Raw genomic sequence first — 21,344 nt, 5'->3', positions numbered from 1 at the left:
TATTTTAATGGGTCCATAATGTAAAATAAAGATGATCTCTTAACTATCAGCTTTTTAATAAATCAATGAATGCTCTCTCTCACTTTCAGTTGTTAAAATCACTTAATGTGGTCTATTATTTATAGTAAAAAATATATAAGAATTATCTGTTGATTGAAGATTTATAGTCAAGAGAGTTAAAATATGTTAAGAGATGGAACTAAGAAAGGTAAGAGTGTGATTATTGATATATACATGGAATTATCAATAAATGCATTTTTAAAGATTGTTTGGAAGCTTGGATGAAACCTTATCATGCAAGAGTCTATGTTGAACTGAAAAAACCTCAAAAAGGATCATAGCATTAATCAAAACCTTAACATAAGGAACAGGAGGATAGGAGTTTGGCTTGATTTTATAGTTTAACACATTAACATAAGGACTTGGAGTGGTCTTAAGTTGGGCTTAACATAAAGACCATGTTTCAATCAAACTAAAAGCAAGTCCTCATAGTTTGGCATTAATCTAACAAGTTATAATTCTTGTGTTAATGTTTTGATTTGTGGTTTGATATTTTTTTTAATCATAGATTGCATTTTACTAGGTTGTTATTCGCCTAGTGATACCAACAAAAAAATAAAATAAAATAACTCAATTAAACTCTTAAGACCTAAACACCTAAATTGTTGTAACCCTAAATTTATTTCCTAGATCAATATCCTACTTAGCACAACAACATAATTTAAGTCTTCCTAAAAATATAGGAAAGAAAATCATAGTACAAGGATTTACAATTATATTTTCTTTCTATTTAATCATGTTTTATGCATGGCTCGAATGTGGGAATGAGCATCGCTTTGCTTCAAGAGGTGCTACCTATCCTCGTTTCTCTTTCTGTTTGTCCGATTGGGTGTTGTTCGTATTTTCTTTTGGAGATTTAATATATTTGTTTAGTTGATTGATTTATTTTTCTCCTCTTCCATAGGATTTCTACAGAAATGGTTGCAAATATAGGGGTTCAATCATTATCAATCTTGGAGGAGATGCACTCCGTAGGGTAATGCTTGAAACAAAGCTCAAAACTATTCCGATAGTTTATTCATCAAGAGAAAAGCCACTAAATGGGCATGGTTTATTCCCTTTGATAGTTTTTTATTCCCTTTGATGGTTTATTAAATAATAGGAGCTTACTATAAGATCATCATAAATACTTTTTGCTTAATTTCAATCTAATACCATACATTTTTATCATGGATGAATCAAAACCCTTTTCAACTTTCAAAAGATGGCACACTGATGTAAGAGTGCAAAACTAAATGTTTTCTCAATCAAGTCATTTGGGTCGTGTAACCTCTCCCCATATCCATTTGATATAAGGAGGGATTAACATAAATCACCACATATGCCAATATATATCAATAAGATTCATTTGTTTGAAAGTACTTGGGATCCAAGACTTCTTTTTTAAAATAATCAAGATCTCTACATATCAAAACATGCACAATGAAAGATAAACACATGTATTCATCACACCCAAGTCATGATTTAAAATCATGGAAACAAGGTTGGAAATTGGGTTGTACGTTACGGCGTACACCACATACGTCGCAATATATGCCATAGAGCCACAAGTTTTCCTTTTTGTGTCATGCGCCATGGCACACGTGATAGAATTTTTACTATCAAATATCAGTTTGTAAAGGCAAACTTCTAACATGTGTCATTTTTGCATATGATATCCGATCGGAGTGATTTAGGTGCCACTAAGTGTGTAGATGGTTTGATCAAAATTTAGACACTCGAGTATAAAAAGTCACTTATTAAATTTTCATGCTTCATAGTGTTCAAATCATATACTCAGTCTCATTAAGCCATTTAAGGCTTAGAACTAAGTCCAAAAGGACTAATGTAACATCCCGAAATTTTAAGACTCGGATTTATAAAAATAAAATAAAATAAAATATCTATAATTAAATTAAAATTTAGAATAATTTGATAGAGGTCCAGAGTTTGAATTTTACTAAGCAAAAGTTTGGTTTTATTTGATTTTTAACTATGGGAAAAATTATCAAAGTTGACCCGGGCTTTTGTGCTATAATAAAAAATGTTGGGCCCTTTCTTGTAATTTTTTCCAAACTTTTAGATCAGCTTTTGTAAGAGGAAAAACAGACTAGAAACGTAGAAAAGAAAACAAGGAAAGGAAAGGAAACGCGTGAGAGAGAGAGAGAGAGAGAGGAAGAAGAAAGGAGAAAGAGAGGGAGTTAGGCTCGGATCTAGGAGTCTTTGCGACCGTTGCGAGCTCGGCTACACGATAGGTAAACTTCCTATTTCAATCCTCTTCCCTCTCTTGATTTTTTTCAATTTTTGGAAGAGAAAATTTTTGGATTTTGATCTCAAAGGCTTTATTCTTGTAAGCTTTTGTTTCTTTGGATTTTAGGGAGCATGTTTTGAGTTTCTATATAGTGATCTAATGTTTTGAGTGGATAATTGGATGAAAAGAGGTGTTTTGGGCACAAATTAAATCCTGAGAAATTGGGTTTTTGCTCTTCAATGGTTTAAGCTTATTGATTTAGTTATAATTTTTTTATTTGAGCCCAATAAGATTTAAATTAAGGTTTGGTTTTCATTATAAGGGCTAATGGTGAAAGTTGGTGACACTAAGTGAAGGTTTTTAATTGATAAAAAATTATATAAATTGAAAATTAGTCTAATGATGGCTAATAAATGGTTTTGGTGGTTAAGTGATACTATGTGAATGGTTGGTTTAATATATGAACTATTGGGATGGATTATGGCTTATAGACCCAAGTTGTGTGGTATGAGTTATAGTCTTCATTAATGCTATTTGACATGATAAGTGATGTGGATCACTTATATGTTGTAGGGATTGTTGGTGGAATTTGTTCGGAAGTTAAGGAACAAGTCAAGTTCTATTTTGTACAAAAGGAACCCTTTTGGTAACAAAGGGTTGAGGTAACAGGGGAATTTATATGTCTTATTACTTTGTTTTAGCTATTTTTGAATAAATATTATTAGCTATCATGCATTACATGTTTTAAAAGATTAAATGTGCTTTATAAGGGGTTATGGGGTACTACTTTGATTATAGTGCAAATATGTTTTCTAATTGTTTAAAAACAATGTTTTTTATGGAAACGAGATTTGTTTACATGTATTTTAATCATAAGGAATAGAAGTTGCACTTAACAAAGTGTAACTAAGTAAGGTACCTTAGATAGGCTAAGGAACTGTTTAAGGGAGGTTTATAAATGTTATACTACCTTAGAGTGTTGAAGTGGTCAATACTCGGGAAAGGTAGACATGAATAAAAAGCATGATCTCGGTGGGAGTTCACCAATGAGAAGGTGTGAAAATTTGATATTCTATGGCATACTACCAGTACTCAGTGTTGCCTTAATGTTGCCTTATGTATTATGGGCTCAGTGCACTAAAGTGGTTAGTGTATTGAGTGTTTGACACCTTTCAGTGGGGGAGGGAATCCAACATATGAAGTGTGAGGTTGAGTGCTTAGGCCAAGGTAGCCCTCACATGGAGAGTAAGTCGGGCTGGCTCTGGGAGGGAGTTAGCTTTGACTGCTCAGGATTCACGTCGAAGGGGCATAGGCGGTTCGGTGGATTAGATCATGCCCTAGATTATGTTTTGTGCCTGTGGAGGTACAAGTAGGTATAAGGTTTACCTGCGAGTTAAAGAGTGCCAGGGGGCATTCTATTGGTCATGAAAGGCCATACCAGCCTATGTCATACATTCATGCATTTTAAATGGCTAAATTATATACTATGTTGAATTTATTATTCGTTTATTCAATTATGGCTTACTTTGTAATAATCAATGTAGATTTCTCTGTTACTGAGACTGTGGTTGTCTCACCCCTTTCTTTTCAATATTTCCAGGTCCAGGGAAAGGATCCAGTGGTAGACGGGGAAAGGAGCAAAGCTAGGGGTTTGCTTGTGATTTGTAAAGAACTGCAACCTCTTTTTTTTTGAGCAAATATATTGTAATGTATTTAGGATTAGGGTGCCAGTAGGATATGATTATGTATGTGTGTGTGAATATGTGTGGATTGTGTGCTTGTATATGAATTTTTGTCTGTTTGCAGACTTGTGGCTAGGAAACTTGGTTATGGTGTGTGGTTTTGATGGATTTACTTAGTAAATCAAGTTTCTATTACAAGCAGATATTTATTTTGATATATATGTGATTTTATAAGCAAATGCAAAGTGGTTGCATTGCAAATGATGTGCTATGCGCAAACATACACCTTGGATAGAGAGAGTGGGTGCGTGAGCCCCACAAGAAGCTCTGAGCCAAGTGAAAATGTTTAGCATATGTATTTATATAAATACATGGTATTTAGATTGATTTGTGACCACTCTTGTATGATGTGTGCATTTTGGGGGTTTAGGATCCATTTTGAAAAATGGCACCCGGGTGGTCAAATTTTGATATATGGGGTTTTTCCATCATTTGAATGTTCTATCAGGCGTTTTTAGTCTTATTTGATGTGTCCAAAGTGTTTTCACAGGTTTGTGACCGTTAGGATGAGATTTGGACAATTTTGAAAATGGTTTTTACCAAAAAGCTGCACTTTTGCATCCGGGTGTTCAAATCTTAATCCGACTGTTGGATTTCTCTAAAATTTGGGTCACAAGTAAAACCTTTTATAAGCTTCGTGTGGGATTTGGAATTATGTCGATCAGATATCGGATGGAGAAACGGCGCACTCTAGAATTTGATCTGGAGGTGCTGTCATGACAGCATTTCATTGTTGTCATGACAGCTACAGTAGTTATATTATAACCTGCACAAAATTCAATTCGTCCGTTGGATCTTTTCAAAATTTGGTATGCTAATAGTATTCTTAAAAAGTGACATGTGGGCTTTGGAATCACTCCAATCGGAGGTCGGCTGATGAAATGGTGCACTCTGGAAGTTGGTCCGAAAGTGCTGTCATGACAGCTTTTTAGCTATCATGATAGCAAAATTGACCAAATTTGTAACATGTCCAATTTTTAATCCGATTGTTGGATCTTTTTAAAATTTGGTACACTTATAGTACCCTTTGAATGTGACGTGTGAACTTTAAAATCACTTCGATCGGAGGTCGAATGACAAAATGGTGCCTCCCGGAAGTTGGCCCAGGAGGGCTGTCATGATAGCAATTTAATGCTGTCATGACAGCATCTTTTTATTTCACTTTCGTCTAGCTTGCTTCCGCGTGCTATAGGTAGAACCTATAAATTTTTTTTAAAGGCTTTAAATGGTTTATTTCCTAAGTTGGTTTTAGGATTAATTCCTTAACCACACTTAGTTTATTTGAATTGTGTGATTTTTGAATAACACTCGGGGCAAGTGTTACAACTAAGCATACCTAATTGGCCAACAATCAGAGCAAATATATTCGTAAATCAAAGTTTGGCCATTCACTAGCTTGTTTACACAACAGAAAACTTTACACAATATCACCTCTTTATGCACTATAAACCATTTCTCTACACATTTACCACATATTCACAAACAAATTTTAGCCCTCAATCATATCATTCACATACATTGGGCTAAGATTTCTCAAAAAGTCACTACAAATTACAACTTAAAATGTGCAGGCAAGCCCTATGGCTACTTTTCATTTACAATATTTTCAAGAGAATAGGTTCATTACACAAACTCTAAATTTGCACAGCTTTATCCACGCTAAGTCAATTTTGAGTCTTTTTCTTTGCTCGGCTCACTTCTTTGACTTATAAAAAAATAACCATGGGGTGAGAATGATTTCAGTAATAGAATAACTCGCTACTAAACTATTACAAGTAAACTATAAGCAAGTATTGCATATTATAATATATACAACATAAGTATCACTTCACAAAACTATTTTCATAACAAATCACCACTATTACTAGCATGATACTCCCATTTGAACCTTATAATCACTCCCTTTGAAATCATAGGCTCTCAATAGATCAATATACACTCATTGACCTGAGCAAACTTGTAATGATAAAATCACCTTGCCAAAGATGTTCTATTTTATTTTCAAATTATGATTTCCCCTTATTATATTAATTGGGGTGTTGTTACTCTAACATTGTATCATATAAATATGAAAGACCTCAGATCTCTAACACCATACCCTACAAGGGTATTAAGGAGATAATATCCAACATCACATCTCAATAGGCATTAATATAAAGTCCCTTACTTAATCCAGACTTTACCATTTCTATCACATAATTATCAAACAACATTAACATAATAATAAAGTAATAGCTCTCGAATTCTTTTCAAAATGTGAGATCCTGATTTCTTAAAAATGTATTTAAATAAGAGGGCTAATGAAAGTGCAAACACAATTATCAGGATCAATAAAACACAATGTTATTCCCCTTGAAAAGTACCATACGCCGTGGCTCACACGACCATGCATTGTAGCATATGGTGCAAAGCAATGTGCTCTGTTCTTTACTATGCCATGCGTCGCAGCATATATGATAGCAAAATTTGCTATCGTTTGATAGCTTAGAAGATGAATTTTTGTTACGCGCCATTTCCACATCCGTTGTCTGATTAGAGTGATTCAAACGCCCACATGAAGGTTATAATGTATTCTATCTAATGAGATAAGTTTAGACTTAATCTAACTGTCCAATCTAAAATTAGATGTCTGAGTGTAAAAAATTACTTTTTCTCTCAAAACTTACACCTTAAGTACTCAATTATCATTCCTTGTCCCATTAGACCGTTTCGGGTATTGAATCAAGTTTGAAATGATTTATACAGCTAATTGATATATTTAATCACATACATCACATCATTTGCCCATTTTAATCTCTTAATGCCACATTACACAACTATAAGCTTATATATGAGAAGTCCACAAATAATCATATATACATAGACTTTTTCTACTTTCAACTATTCGACTTACATATGGGGTTCCGCTTTATCATATGGTTAGGAATCACAAATATATTCGACTTTTCTAAATGAGACTCTATTTCACCATTTGTGTCAAGTTCTCACACGTACAAATATTTTCACATTCAATTCACACACACACATACATGAGTGGTACAAGTTACATAATAACATGTACTTGTTTGAATCGCATATAGGCCTACCCACGTACCCATCACTAGGGCATCCTTGACGAGATGCAACATCATATATATATATACACAAGCAAGTTTTCAATTATAATTCATAACATTCATATTTTCATATTCACATACACTTATGTATTCTAGTTGGCAACTCAAATTTTAAATACAATTTTATAAATTCATTCTACACAATTGGTAGTTATACCACTATCAAGTTTCTTTGCTTCCTTTCTTAGCCTTCTTGTGTCCTCTTCACCTAGATATAAAAGTAACAGAGTGAGACTTACATCTAACTAACTTAAATATAACTCCAATTACTAGTTAATAAGCAAAATCATAAACAAGAGATAAAAGTCATATGTGTTTCAGTAAAAGCAACATTATATGCATATATAAAAATTCATTCTCATCAATCTCATCATGCTCATGCTCATACATTCTTGGTTCCACCTAACGAAGCAACATCCATGCTTGAACCAAGACTTTCAGTCTTTCATGAAGTAGGGCTTACCATATCACTATTCAAACTAGGTATCCTCTTCACATATGGGTGATCCCCTGGGCTAGTTGTGATAGAGTCAAGCTTTACGCTCGAGACTTTTGAGACTTCTTAGATTTACATAGAGTAGGACCCTGACCCCCTATCTTAATTTAGGGTACACTTGTGGATCATTATCTTTGATCTCTTGTGGCGAAGTGAAGCTTTATGTTCGAGATTTTCTGGATCTCCTACGTCCTTCTTGACAAAATTAAGCTTTACGCTCAAGAACTTCAAGACTTTCTAGATTTACATAGAGTAGAGCCTCGACCCCCTATCCTAATTTAGAGTATACTTGTAGATGCAATGTATATGTCTATGCATGTCTCCTCACATTCATTTCATACATGACTCACATACTCGCATGCATATTCTTTCATAATACTGCTACTCTATCAATTTATAACACAATGCATATAATTATATAAAATACTTATAATTTCACAAACGAACAAGTAAAAAGGTTACTCCAGTTACCTTTTTCCTTTATTACTAAGGGTTACCAATCGTAGTGGACTTCCAAGAGTGTAGATTCCTACGAGTAATGTCATAGATGCTCAGTCTATATAATGCAGTCTCTTAGTCAATCTTAACATTTAACACAAGTATTGATTTGGCTGAATCAAATCCCTTAACACACAAAATGTTTCAATTAACACCTTTTGAATTCATAACTCCACTATCTAGAGTCATTAGCCTTATAGGCCATTCAAATGACCATAACAACATCGTTCATTTATTTAACCAAATTTTCACCATCTTAACCTAACTTTTTAGGTTAATTGAGCCTAAATTCTCAAAACTAACTCTAGACTAGTTATAAAATCTTAGTTCCGCATTCGATAGCCCTCTTTAAACCTTTCTTTTAAATTTCAACACTTTAAAACTTTCTAATTTGATTTTTCAACCAGTCAAATTTAATGAAAATAAGATAAAACTGAAGCTTAGGGCTGTACAATATTTATCCAACAAGTCACTAACCAAAGCAGATTCTTGAGCTCTTACAAATCAATGCCCTACTAGAGCTAGGTCTTCTCTCCTCTTCAAATATGTTTTCTAAATTCTTCCCTTCTGTTTTCATGAGTTGATCACGTCAGCTTTAAGCAATTTTTGTGTAATGTGCTGCAGTGCATGGCATAGTGTGGAAACTCTCACGGCTGCTCGTGTGTTACGCCGCGGACTGTCATTTTGCCATTCAATTCTATCAACATAATAGTCAACCAACACAATATCAACTCGACATTCAAACCATAATCAATTCACTAATTATTAATTTGCTCTTGATTATAAACTAGTTTTTCTGGATTGATTTTAGGATGTTACAACTAAGGAAATAGAATTCTCCAACATCGCATCTCATCAAACATTAAGGCCCCATTTGGCACAAGGGATTGAAGGAATGGGACTGGAATCGAGACTAGCCCATACCACTTTTTCATGTTTGGTATGAAGGAATGAAAAAATTAATGCCAGTCCTAATCCCATATAAGTAGGATTATTCAATACCACTACCCCCATGATTTTGAAAAATCAATATTGGGTTTGAAATTTTAAAGACTAAATTACCCTGCACTTCCCTCATCGTCTCTTCCTCTACGAGCATCGAGCCATCAACCAATCTCCTCTCCCTCGACCCTGCTTTCATTCTAGCTTAACAGTGCCGTATGAGTTTCCCTTCTCTCTATCTGGTGTCATCCTTGCCTTTCTCGGCACCACTGTCACTGTCTCACTCAAGCTCCCCTAAGTTGTGCAGAACAAATATATATATATATATATATATATAAGACACATGATGATTTAGCTTGGATTTGAGAAGAGACATTACAACAAGAGTGAGAGATTAAAGTTATGAAGATAATTTCTCAATAAAGTGCAAAGGCGCATGTCCAGATCTAGTGAGTAGGAAGAGTAAAGTTGTGAGGTAGAGGAAGGAGGCAAGTTGTGAGTAGCGCAAGATCAAATCTGGTGATCGAAGGGCATGAATGGATAAATTTTTGAGAGATGTGTGAGCTGTGAGGTATGTAGCATAAAACCAGTGGCGAGCTTGCAACTAGTTGAAGGAAGATGAGTTTTTGTCTCTTTTGGTTAATTTCTTGTTAATTATATAGGTTATTATAGTATTTTCATAATTTATGTTTAATTATAAAATAAAATAAAGGAAAGTATTCCTTCCCGTTATTACTACATACCTAACATAATTTTAAAACTTTAATCCCACTCAATCCCAATCCTATTTCCAATCATTTCAAATTCAAGCTTGCATACCTAACAAGGTCTAAGGAGAATATACCATATAGGCTTTCTCTACTCCTCCCTTTAGATGAACTCTTACTCCCTAGGATCATGCTTTCACATCAAACACTGGTTTACATTTAAAATTGCTTATACATACATACATACATACATACATACATACATACATACATACATATATATATATATATATATAATCACATATTTTCACCTATTCATTTATCTGAAATCCATTTCATGTAACAATCATGCATTATATCAAAACATGCTTAGTTTAAAATAACTTCATGCATTATTTATAATACTTTCAAATAGTTTATAATAAACAGTCAAATAGAGTAAATTATTTAACTATCTTAATTTTTCTGTCACAAGAAAGGTTATCTGTGGATTTCATAACCACTAACACATCTTTACAAGCTTCCTTTCTCACTCTACACATGTATTATGCTAATCTATACATAATTGGCACTATTAGTTAATTAATAAAATTGAATAAAAATACTTATTTATTGCCTAGAATTGCATTTAGCCATTTATTCATTTTTACTTAGTCAATCTAGGTTCATCATTATTGATTCACTACTTTCAATGTTCCAAGAACCCTTACCCTAGCAGAGATATCTCTCCTTCTCCTCTTTGTTCATGTTTCCTTTCCCTTTTTCTCTCGTTTTTACAAGTTGATCTCGTACTTATCAAATCATTTTCTATGGCATAGTGAGGAAAATCTTTACCATGCACACATGCTTCATTTCAAAACATGATTCCTCCACCCTTATTTGTTCAATTAACACTCCATTGAGTCAAAATATCAAGTTGTTATTCAAAATTCTAATCATTCACTAATTACTAGTTAACAACTAGTTCCAAGATTGAAAAATCAGAATGTTACAGGCCTTAGTAGGACTTCAATTCTTATCTTTTGATGGAGACTTTATAGTATAGGATATCAAGTCTCACATTGAGTAGTATAAGATGCTCCATGGGGTATATAAGTGGGTTGGCTCTCCCACTTCAACAGTTAGCTTTTAGGGTAGGGTTCCCCATTGCATTTATGTACCCATCATCTTTATTGTCTTTTCCTTTCTTAACTTAGCACATGCTTTTACTCAAGTTTTTGAAACATAATACATTTTCATAATAGTCATAAGCCAAATAGATTACATAGTTGGGAAAATCACATTTTCCAAGGAATTCAACATAAACATTATCATCATCACAAACATTTCATAATCATACATGACCCACATATGACCTTATAAAAAGCTCATAAAACAAATACAATAGTTTTAGTAATGGTTTGTTATTTGTCTCAGTTACTTTCTCTTATACCTTTGACCTTGAGGTACATTCACAAGCATCAATCCTATTGTATAAATTAAATATTATTGTTAATACTAAAATAAAGCTTTTTTAATAATTAAATAATGCACTTAGTCAACTTTGACTGAAGTTAGGGATTGAATTAGGTGACCTGCAGTGGCATATGGACACCTAACTATATTACGAGATTAACCATGACGGTACAAATTTATTTGAATAGCAATTGATTCGGTATCATGTGGTTTTAGTAGAGATTTTTTTTCAATCCATAACCTTTTAACATTCTCTTGTATACCTTTCAAACTTGTCATGCTTTGTGATTGGATTGGGTATAATTTTTAACGTCTACAGAGTTTGAAAGGATATTTTTCATTAACAACCCATATTCTAATAACATTTAAACAACATACATTCTTTAACAAATACAATGCTAGAAACATCTTAAACTTGGCCCCATACACTTGGCCAAGTACATGACCCATAGGCCTCCTAAAACTCACATAAGACTTATATATTAATTTACATGCATTACATCATTTAAATAACTTTTAAAGCCATGATAATTTAAACTTTAACCTCAAGCCAATGCTAACTTGTTATGTGCTAATCTCTTATACTAAGCCCAACTTTCTCAACTTTATTTGCAATTTTAACCTTAAGCCCATGCTAACTTGTCATGTACTAATCTTCTATTCTAATCTCAACTTCAACCTGTTATGGTTTTATTTGTCTTGTTTATTTAGTTATGTGCATGGAGATATAAAGCCAGAAAACCTTTTGCTTGGGAAGCCAAATTCTCTTGATGAGAAGAAATTATTTTTTGTTGACCTTGGATTCGGTTAGTGGTTGGAATATTCTAAAATGCACTGTTGCTCTCTAACATGTCCTACCTACTCTATCATTTTTTTGATACAAGCGTATGTATCGCAGCAACCAAGTGGAGAGACTCTAATGGGAAGCATACTAAATATAATCAATTCCCTCTTAGGTTTAGGTAATCAATTTTAGAATTGTTATTTTCCTATCCTTTTCTATTGTCTTGTCTCCTCTTCAAAATATCTCATCGTTTTGTTTACTATGTTCTTTTTTGATTTATTTGATAGAGGTAAAAACATTTTTTCTTTGAATTGTTTTAGGGGGACCGTTGGATATGCTAGTGTTCATGCACACTTGGGAAGAACTCCTAGCAGACGAGATGATCTTGAATCTCTTGCATATACACTCATAGTTCTTCATGAAGGTCAATTACTATGGTAAGAATTTCGAGTATGATATTAATTTTATATTTTGACCTAGTGATTCAATATTAGTTGAATTTATTTACTTCCTGTATGTTTTAATATTATTTGTCATTTCTCTTAGGATATTGAAGAATCTTCCATTGTCTGCAAAGAGAAGATGAAAACACCTCCCCTTATAGTGTCCTCTTTTGCTCCTCTCAATAAATTTCTTAGGATTGTTGTGAACTTGAAATTTATGGAAGAGCCTAATTATTCTAAGTTAAGATTATTATTTGACTGGATAATTGAACCTATTCCTGGATTAGGACTAGTTAATACTGAAGGTGCACAAAAGGTAGTCCCTTAAATTTAATTAATTAATTGATTAATTAGTAGATATTTAATGTTTCAATGCATATCTTTAGTTTTTGTTGCAATACAAAATGTTGTTAGGTTGAACAAAATCAAAGTAGATTGAATCTTTGGGGAGATGATTTGCGCCCAATGAGGAGAATGACAGTTCAGTTAGGTCTTCCTATGACGTAGTGGATTTCAATTTTTAATGAAAGAAAACCAACAAAACAAAGGTAGAGTTGCGTTGACTTTTTCTTTTTTTTTTCTTTTCTAACTAGAGAATAAAGTATTTTCTTTGTTATCTTCTGTACCACAACCTGTATTTTGTCAAAAAATATCATCTAATTGGTTTGGGGCCTTGGCAATTATAATGCCTATATATTTATAATTATATAGGCCATAGCATTATGTCACGAAGCTAGTATTTCGACCCGTGTGGCACTTAGATACTCTTCTTGGAAGATGCCAAGTAAGCCTGATTTATAGAAGAGAAGGATGCTTGGCTAAGTTAAGGAAAGGCAAAGCTTAAGGGCAAAAGATAGTTGAGAGTTTGGGGAATGTGAGAGTAGTATTGCTTTGAAAATTCAAGATGGTTTGTAAATGAGGAGGGGTGAGGTATTTAGAGATCTCCCCTTGAATCTAAAAAACTCCCACCTCCTTAATGGATGGTGAAAATTAAATCGATCTTATGGTTATAATTGATTCTCTAGAATTCTCTCCTAAATATTTACATCAAATATCTAAATATTGAGGCAATATTAAATATTGAGGCTAGAGTTGTGTAGATTTTTCTAGAATGTTCTTGCACTCTGTAGCACTCCTAAGGTTATCTGGGAGCCTTCTAAAGGGTTCTGGAATGTTCTGGACCTCCTTAACCTCGTGAAAAGTCATGGATCATGAAAATTATCTATAAATCATCCCAAAATCTCTCTAATGACATACTATTTTTAATATTTCCTAATGAATTGTGGCGTGGAACCTAAATAAGTGAAATAATGAGTTAAAAATATTGATGGTGACATTTGTGTTGAGGATATTTTGTAGGTTTTATTATCCTGTATCTAATGAGATATTAGCACAATGTTTGGAGAAAGGGATTACGGATGGCTTCCATATCAGCTGTATAGCCTCCCATTCCAATCTTTGGGTAGTTATTATGGATATTGGTACTGGTTCTATAAGTTAAATTTACAAAGTCTCACCTTTCTTCTTACCCGAGGTGGAATTGTTGTTGCATCTTTCTTGTAATTTATATTCTATGTGCTTAAATGTCCCTTATCTCATTCTTACATACCCTTACAGCAATGGATCATGGAGTAGTGAGAAAATAGTTTTTGCATTACCTCTGTTGCGGGGGCTGATGATGGGAGTTCTGTTGTAGTCATGTCAAAAGGTTTGCTTGCTTTGTCAAATGACATCTTACAAAAGAGCTTAGTTTCATATTTCTGATGATGCAATATATCAAGAAAATCTCTTTAGGTGTTGCAATTTTTGTATGCTTTCTGCTTGAAAAGGTGATAAAAAATGGGAAGGGAAAAGGAGAAGAGAGAGATAGAGAAAGGAAAATGGGAGGGAGAGAGGTGGGGGAAGGTCGAATTTCATAGAAAATCTATACAATATTGATAAGGGTATCAATTTTAGTGGGATAATGGATAATTTGGTAAGTAAGAGAAATGTTAGAAATAAATATTTTTTTAGCTTATTTTAGGTATTTTTTATAATATTTTTTAGATTTTCTTTAGATTTTTAGTTATCTAAATTTTATATAGATATTTATTTATATATCTAGATATTGATCTAGCTATCTAGTTATTTATATTTTATTCAGCATTTTTTTTAGATATAGATTCTAGGAGATATTATTCAGTTTTTGTTTAATTATCTAGTTATTTAGATTTTATTTATTATTTTAAATTGTGTTTAATATTATAAATATGTTTAGCAACTCAGAAGCAAGCATATCATGAACAAAATAGACTTTTGAGACTTTTGATCCTTTGAAGATTCTTCTAAGTGTGGCTTTTGAGATAAATATAGAATGAGATTCTAATTTTCTATCATTTTAATAGATTTATTCTTTCTATTTTCTTCTATCAATTCTATATTCTCTTATTAATATTATAAAGTTATATTTTGATTTTATATATTAATAGAGATTTCTTTTCTTTATTTCTTTTTACCCATCTTGGATCCTATCAAATATTAATAAAAAAACTAAATATAAATAAAAACCTTAACTATATTTATATAAAAGATTAATAAAATAATCAATTTAAATCCTAAATCTAATTTAAAGATATTGATAAGATAATAATATCCTATTTTATTGAGATAAATTTAGGATGACAATAAAAAAAATTCTAATACTAATGGATAAAATCTTTATTTAAATATACCTAATGGAAAATCTCAATATCTTAAATAAACCCTAATTATCTTAATTAGTCATCATTCCATATTCCATCAAAAGGTTATTGGATCTTATTTTCAAGTATTTTTCACCTGAAAAAAAAAATATTAGATTATGATGCCCTTCCTGTTTTGGCTCATCATCATACATGGCTTAGATTATCTACTGACATTTTTAGAACCATTGCAAGCTTGTTATAGAGGTTATTGACTAACCAGCTTGAGGTAGAGTAAGAGAAGTGGTAAATCTAATTATTTGTATGTAGGTACAGGGTATGGTCCACAGTCATACAAAGTGTGATTATTTTCCTTTCAAATGGATAGACATGATGTCGACTCAACGTTTCCATGTGACCTCCATGGCTACTGCTAGAAATCACTGGGCTATTGTTATGTCACGATATTCTGGATTTTATGATCAGGTTTGCTCCCAATTGTTTTTTATTTAGCATACATACCAGAATATAAATTAAAGAACAATTGAAAATTAAGCAACACCAAATAGAAGAAATCCATAAATCTTGTGATAGGGCTTATATTTAGATCTTATTCACCAAGGCTAGATAACCCAACACAAAGTTAATTGGTTGCAACTTGGGAAACAAGTACTGGGTGCATGATGCTGATTTCTCAACATATTCCATGAGTGGATAATTTTCCTTTGACATTAATTAAGTGCTGTCTCTATATATGAAGAGTTAGTTTTTAGACAGGGCGGTGACATACTATACCTCTTGAGTTGCAATTGTTTTATGTTGTTTCTTTATAGCCATTACTCTCTTACTTGCTCTCTTATTATCTAATCCATCTTTGTAAGTGTAGGTGATTGAATATGATTTCTGCTATCCAAGTGATGGCATCGACATACAGTGGGAAAAATATTATTTGATAACATCAGTAGCTGCAACAAAAGATGAAATTGCTGTGGTATTAAGCATCCCCAAGGAGATTCTATATGAGGAGGTTACTTCGTAGGAATCTTTGCGAACATCTGAGTTTCCCCGTACACATATGAAGGTATAGTTCATTGATAAATGGCTTTTTTTCTTACCACCAATATTTGTTTTTTTTTATTGGTCTCGTCTTTCAGGAAAATTTGGAAAGAAATATGTATATTGCTTGTTTGGGCTATGGTCGCACAATTTGCTAGTTTCCTTTGGATGTCAAAGCATCTGTTTTTTCCAAGGTAAATTATATTGATTTTTTGCCTTGAGCGATCGTGTATAATATATATATATATATATATATATATCCTGTATGTGGTGCAAAGTAATTCAATATCTTTCAATTTTAGGGGATAAGACGAGATGGAGAGCGACCATAGAGGTTGGAGACGCATAAGAGCTTAAACAGAGCCCTAGGGAGCCTCCATTCGTCAACCAATCATAACTCTCAACTACCGAGTCTAACAAGTTAACTCTGGAAGATGAAATTCTATTGAGCCTAATATCTTTTTAATGAGGCTTAATTTTTCATTCATGTGGCATATTTGTTTATTTATTATTTTTATTCGTATGAAAACATAAAGAAAAATGGTTAATTTTATATAGACATTAATAACATTGTTATTTGTATGAAAATATTTATATTATAAAAATTAACATTCAACCATATTATTTATATAATTTCCAATGTAGATTAAAGATTATTTTATCCAGTTTTAAGTTTTGTTTGCTTCAAATTTTCTAAAATATATAATGGATAAAATTTTTTAATATAATCCAATATGAAGCACTTAAACAATAGTTAGCTTGAAAATTTAGAATTATTAAAGCCCAGCATGTCATTATGCTGTTTCATGTGTTTTTCCTTTTAGTTTCTCAACTTTTTAAATTTGTATAAGAGCTTACTTTTCTTGTGATGTTTGGTAGTCTAACATGCTTTTTGTTTTAGATTCTCAAGATGAATCGCAAGAGTGTAATGGTTGGGTTGACTTCTCTTATGATGTTTGGTTTATTTTGACTTGTGTTAATGTAAATGGAAAGGGGAGAGGGGAAAGAGAGATAAGAGAAAGTGGGAGGAGAGAGAAGTGAGAGAAAGAGGGAGGATGAACACCAAAACTTATGTAAACTCTTATACAAATAAAAAAATTAACTATATTTAAAAAGTTAAAAAATCATAAAGTAATAGAAATTTAAATTCAAATTATGAATCCTAAATCTAAATACAATTTTAAAGATATTGATATATAAAATAATAATAAAATAAAAAATAAATCTTAATTTAATGAATAAATATCCTTATTGTATAATTCTAATATCTTAAATAAATTCTAATTGACCTAATTAATCATTAACCATTATCTCATATTTCATCATTTATCCCCTACTTGAAGAACTTGTCAGATAACCCACGTCTCAAGAAGAATCAACAAGTTAACCTTGTTATAGTGAGTTCAATCTTTTACCCTCCTATAAAAGCTCCTTCCTCCTGGATCTCTTCAATTCCAGTAATAGCAAGTAATTTCAATTAGTTGAGGACAGATGAGCGGGATAAAATTTCATTCATGTGTATATATATGAAAATCTCTTCTTGCAAGTAAGGTAGGGATAGATTGCATCATGTGGAGGACAACGTTGATTAAACAAAATCTCTAAAAAACCTTTCTAACAGATAAGATATTGTTAAAGCTTTCTGTAAAGTGATAGGGTATTCTTGGTAGATATAACTTGTGGATGATGTGAATATGTAATAAGGCGAGGTTGATTCTAACTAATCACAATTTAGGAATGTGCCACTTGTATGGAAAGTAGATAACCTTTTATTGGAGTTTTTAACGTAGTTTTTATTGCTAAAAGTGCTGCAATGGATAGATGACTTTCATGATCTGGCTTCTTATGGTTATTATATATTCTTGAATTTAAGGTAGGCATTTTGATTTCTTCCTACTCCATTGCTTATTTTGTTGATTTAATGATTCCATAATTTGTTGAAAACTCTTATTTTTTCAATTAGATGTGTGTCTTCTTGAATTTGACATTCCAATTCAATGTTGTGGTATTTAATTTTAGCTATTCTTCTATCTAATTCAGCATCAAATCTCTCATCCTGAAACATTTGCCTTTCATATCTGTCTTTAGGATGTGCTTTATAATTATTCCTTTGGTTCTATGCATACTAGTAATTGTATTGATATCTAATAGTTTTTTTGCAGTAGCCTTCATGATATTATGGATGCTGAACAAGTTGAAGTGGGGTGTCATAATGCTTTCGACACTTCTTACATGGGAAGTTACAAAAACAAAATATAAAAAATCATAAACATAAATATAAAAGTTATCTCTTAAATATTTTTCTTGTGATGATTTGCAGCTTCTAGGACGGTCTAAGTATTTTATGGATTTTAAATAAAAAAAATAACACAAGGAAGGAAAGTAAGAATCAGGCTTTAGTATGAAATTGGTGTAAATTGGGAAGGAGAGAAAGGGAAGAGAGATAAGAAAAAGGTGGAGGAAAGAGAGATAAGAGAAAAGGAGAGGAAATGTCAAAACTCTCCAAAATTTTTATTTAATAATATTTAAAAGTTGATTATAAATAAAAATTTTAGTTTTATTTATAGAGTTCTAAAAATAATAAAATAATAAAAATTTAAATTTAAATGTCAAATCTTAAATTTACATATAATTTTAAAGACATTGATATATAAAATAAAAATAAAATAAATAATATATTTTAATTTTAATAAATAAATATTTTTATTTAAATGTTCCTATTAGTGGATAATAATATTATTTTAGATAAATATTAATTAATTATTATTTTATATTTTATCATGTAAGTTTTGGATTCTTATAGTGAATCCCATAAAATCTTGATTCTGCTTACCCGTGTATTTGCTGCATTTTTAAGTGACCTGAGTTTACAGGTTTTCAAGGGATTGTCATTTCACTGCAATTATGACATCAACTTGGTCTAGGGTGAGTGATTATGCGGAGGCTATTGGTTTAAATGAGACTCAAACGGCTCCTTTTTGAGTTGAGCAATCTACTTGTGTTTTCATTTTGTTAGTAATGCAGAATATGCAAAGAAACTTTTTTAAAGAATGCAATAGGCTGTACTGTTAGTGATAGAAATCAAGGGATAAGTTAAAATATAACATTTAGTATCAAAATATAACTTAAAAATATATATATATAATTTATATATATTTCTTATATTTTTTCATTTTATAATACTTATTAATATATAAAATATATTTTAAAAATATGAATTAAAAATAAATATTTGCTTTGAGGATCGCTATTTTGAGTTTCGACTTATTGCCTTATCTTTGACAAAAATGTTGAAAATATGCTATGCCTCCCGACACAACAGCATATACAATCCTTTTTTTTTTTTTTTTTTTTGGCATGTGATTCTCTTCTCCCAACTAATACTTTTAGTGAAATGTTATTGCAGCTAGGAACGTGACTTTTACCCATGTGAAGTCAGACTACTATTGTACTATGTTGAGAGGTTCATTAACTTTTTTCTACACTAGATGTGTAGGTCTGCAGGCCATTCTTATTCTTTTCTTTTACTTGTTATCTTTGTCTTGTCTCATTGTTTCGCGTCAGAAAAGTGTAGTTCCATTTTCCTTTTATTGGATTGAAATTTTATATAACTTTTTGTCTTTGATTGACGATGGTTTTCTCTTAATCAAAGTGTTGGGTTAGTCATCCATGACTAACCATAACAATATAAAAGATTAAATACATAAGATGGGTTTATCCAGAGATGAACATGTCTTCAGACTCCAGAGATATGTCTTTGGCTGTTCTCATCTAAATTTTAAATGCTATTTCCCTTAAAAGTAGATTGCAAACGCGGGGCTACAAGAACTTTAAATACAACACAGGTAGAATCTGTAATGTTAAGCCTCTTACATATTACATGTAGGTGGATTCTCTAATTTTCTTGCAAAGAAATCCCCAACCAATGAAAGAAAAGCAGGATACCTTTTGCTCATACGAGTTTTGAGTTAAGCAATCTACTTTGTTTTTATTTCGTTAGTAATGCAAAATATGCAAAGAAACTTTTTTTAAAAATGCAATAGGCTGTACTATTGGTGATAGGAAGCAAGGGAGAGGTTAAAATATAACATTTAGTATCTTTGTTATGATGCAATTCACAATGTTAACCCTGTAAAATATAATTATAAAATATATACATGTATACATAATTTATGTATATTTTTTATATTTTTTTATTTCATAATGCTTATTCCATTTGCATATGTATAAATTATATTTTAAAAATATGAATTAAAAATAAAGATTTGCTTTGAGAATTGCTATTTTGAGTTTCGACTTATTGCCTCATCTTTGATAAAAATGTTCAAAATTATGTCGCGCCTCCCAACATAACATCAGATACAATCATTTTTTTTTTTGGCATGTGATTCTCTTCTCCCAACGAATTCTTTTTTGGTGAAATATTATTTCAGCTAAGAACACGGCTTTTACTCATGTGAAGTCAGACTGCTATTGTACTATGTTGAGAGGTTCATTAACTTTTCTATACTAGATGTGTAGGTTTGCAGGCCATTTTTATTCTTTTATTTTACTTATCATCTTTATTTTGTATCATTGTTTCGTGTAAGCAAAGTGCAGTTCCTTTTTCCTTTTATTGGATTGAAATTTTATATAACTTTTTGTCTTTGATTGATGATGGCTTTCTCTTAATCAAAGTGTTGGTTAGTCATGGATGACAAACCATACCATTATAAAATATTAAATATATAAAAAGTTACATTAGTCACAAACCATGAACATTGCAACTCTTTTTGGATTTGCTACAGGCTACAACTTTTTCTTTCTTCCATTTGTTCAATATTGCTGTGCATATTTTACAGGGTTCAAGTCTTAAAAATATGAGTAAAGTTTTTAAGAAACAGAGCATGTGTTATCATAATTTAACAAAAATTATGTGAGGGATTGTCTTTTTCCTTCCCATCACAATTTAGTAGCATGATTCAATAAAAGAGAGACAATGCAACTTTACAGGCACGGATAGAAGATCTTTATTTTTAATCGAAATCTAAATGGAATAAAATATAATAAAAGCCACTTCTCATTTTCAGCCTTACCAGTTACAACTAGCAGTCTCCGGCGTACCTAATCCTGGTCCGCTTCTCTCTCACTCCTCACCCGCGTCTTCTTCTTCTTC

The 21,344-nt window shown here is 31.8% G+C and overlaps 1 pseudogene; it reads left to right on the top strand.

Annotated features, from left to right (window-relative positions):
• Nucleotides 1–16,587, top strand: part of LOC129314411 (casein kinase 1-like protein HD16) — a 29,367-nt pseudogene extending 12,780 nt beyond the window's left edge.
• The last annotated feature ends 4,757 nt before the right edge of the window (nt 16,588–21,344 follow it).

The sequence above is a fragment of the Prosopis cineraria genome, unplaced genomic scaffold (assembly GCF_029017545.1).
Source record: "Prosopis cineraria cultivar Desert tree isolate PC_DT_omini unplaced genomic scaffold, ASM2901754v1 PC6, whole genome shotgun sequence".
Lineage (NCBI taxonomy): Eukaryota > Viridiplantae > Streptophyta > Magnoliopsida > Fabales > Fabaceae > Prosopis > Prosopis cineraria.
This window is presented reverse-complemented; position numbering and strand designations above follow the sequence as displayed.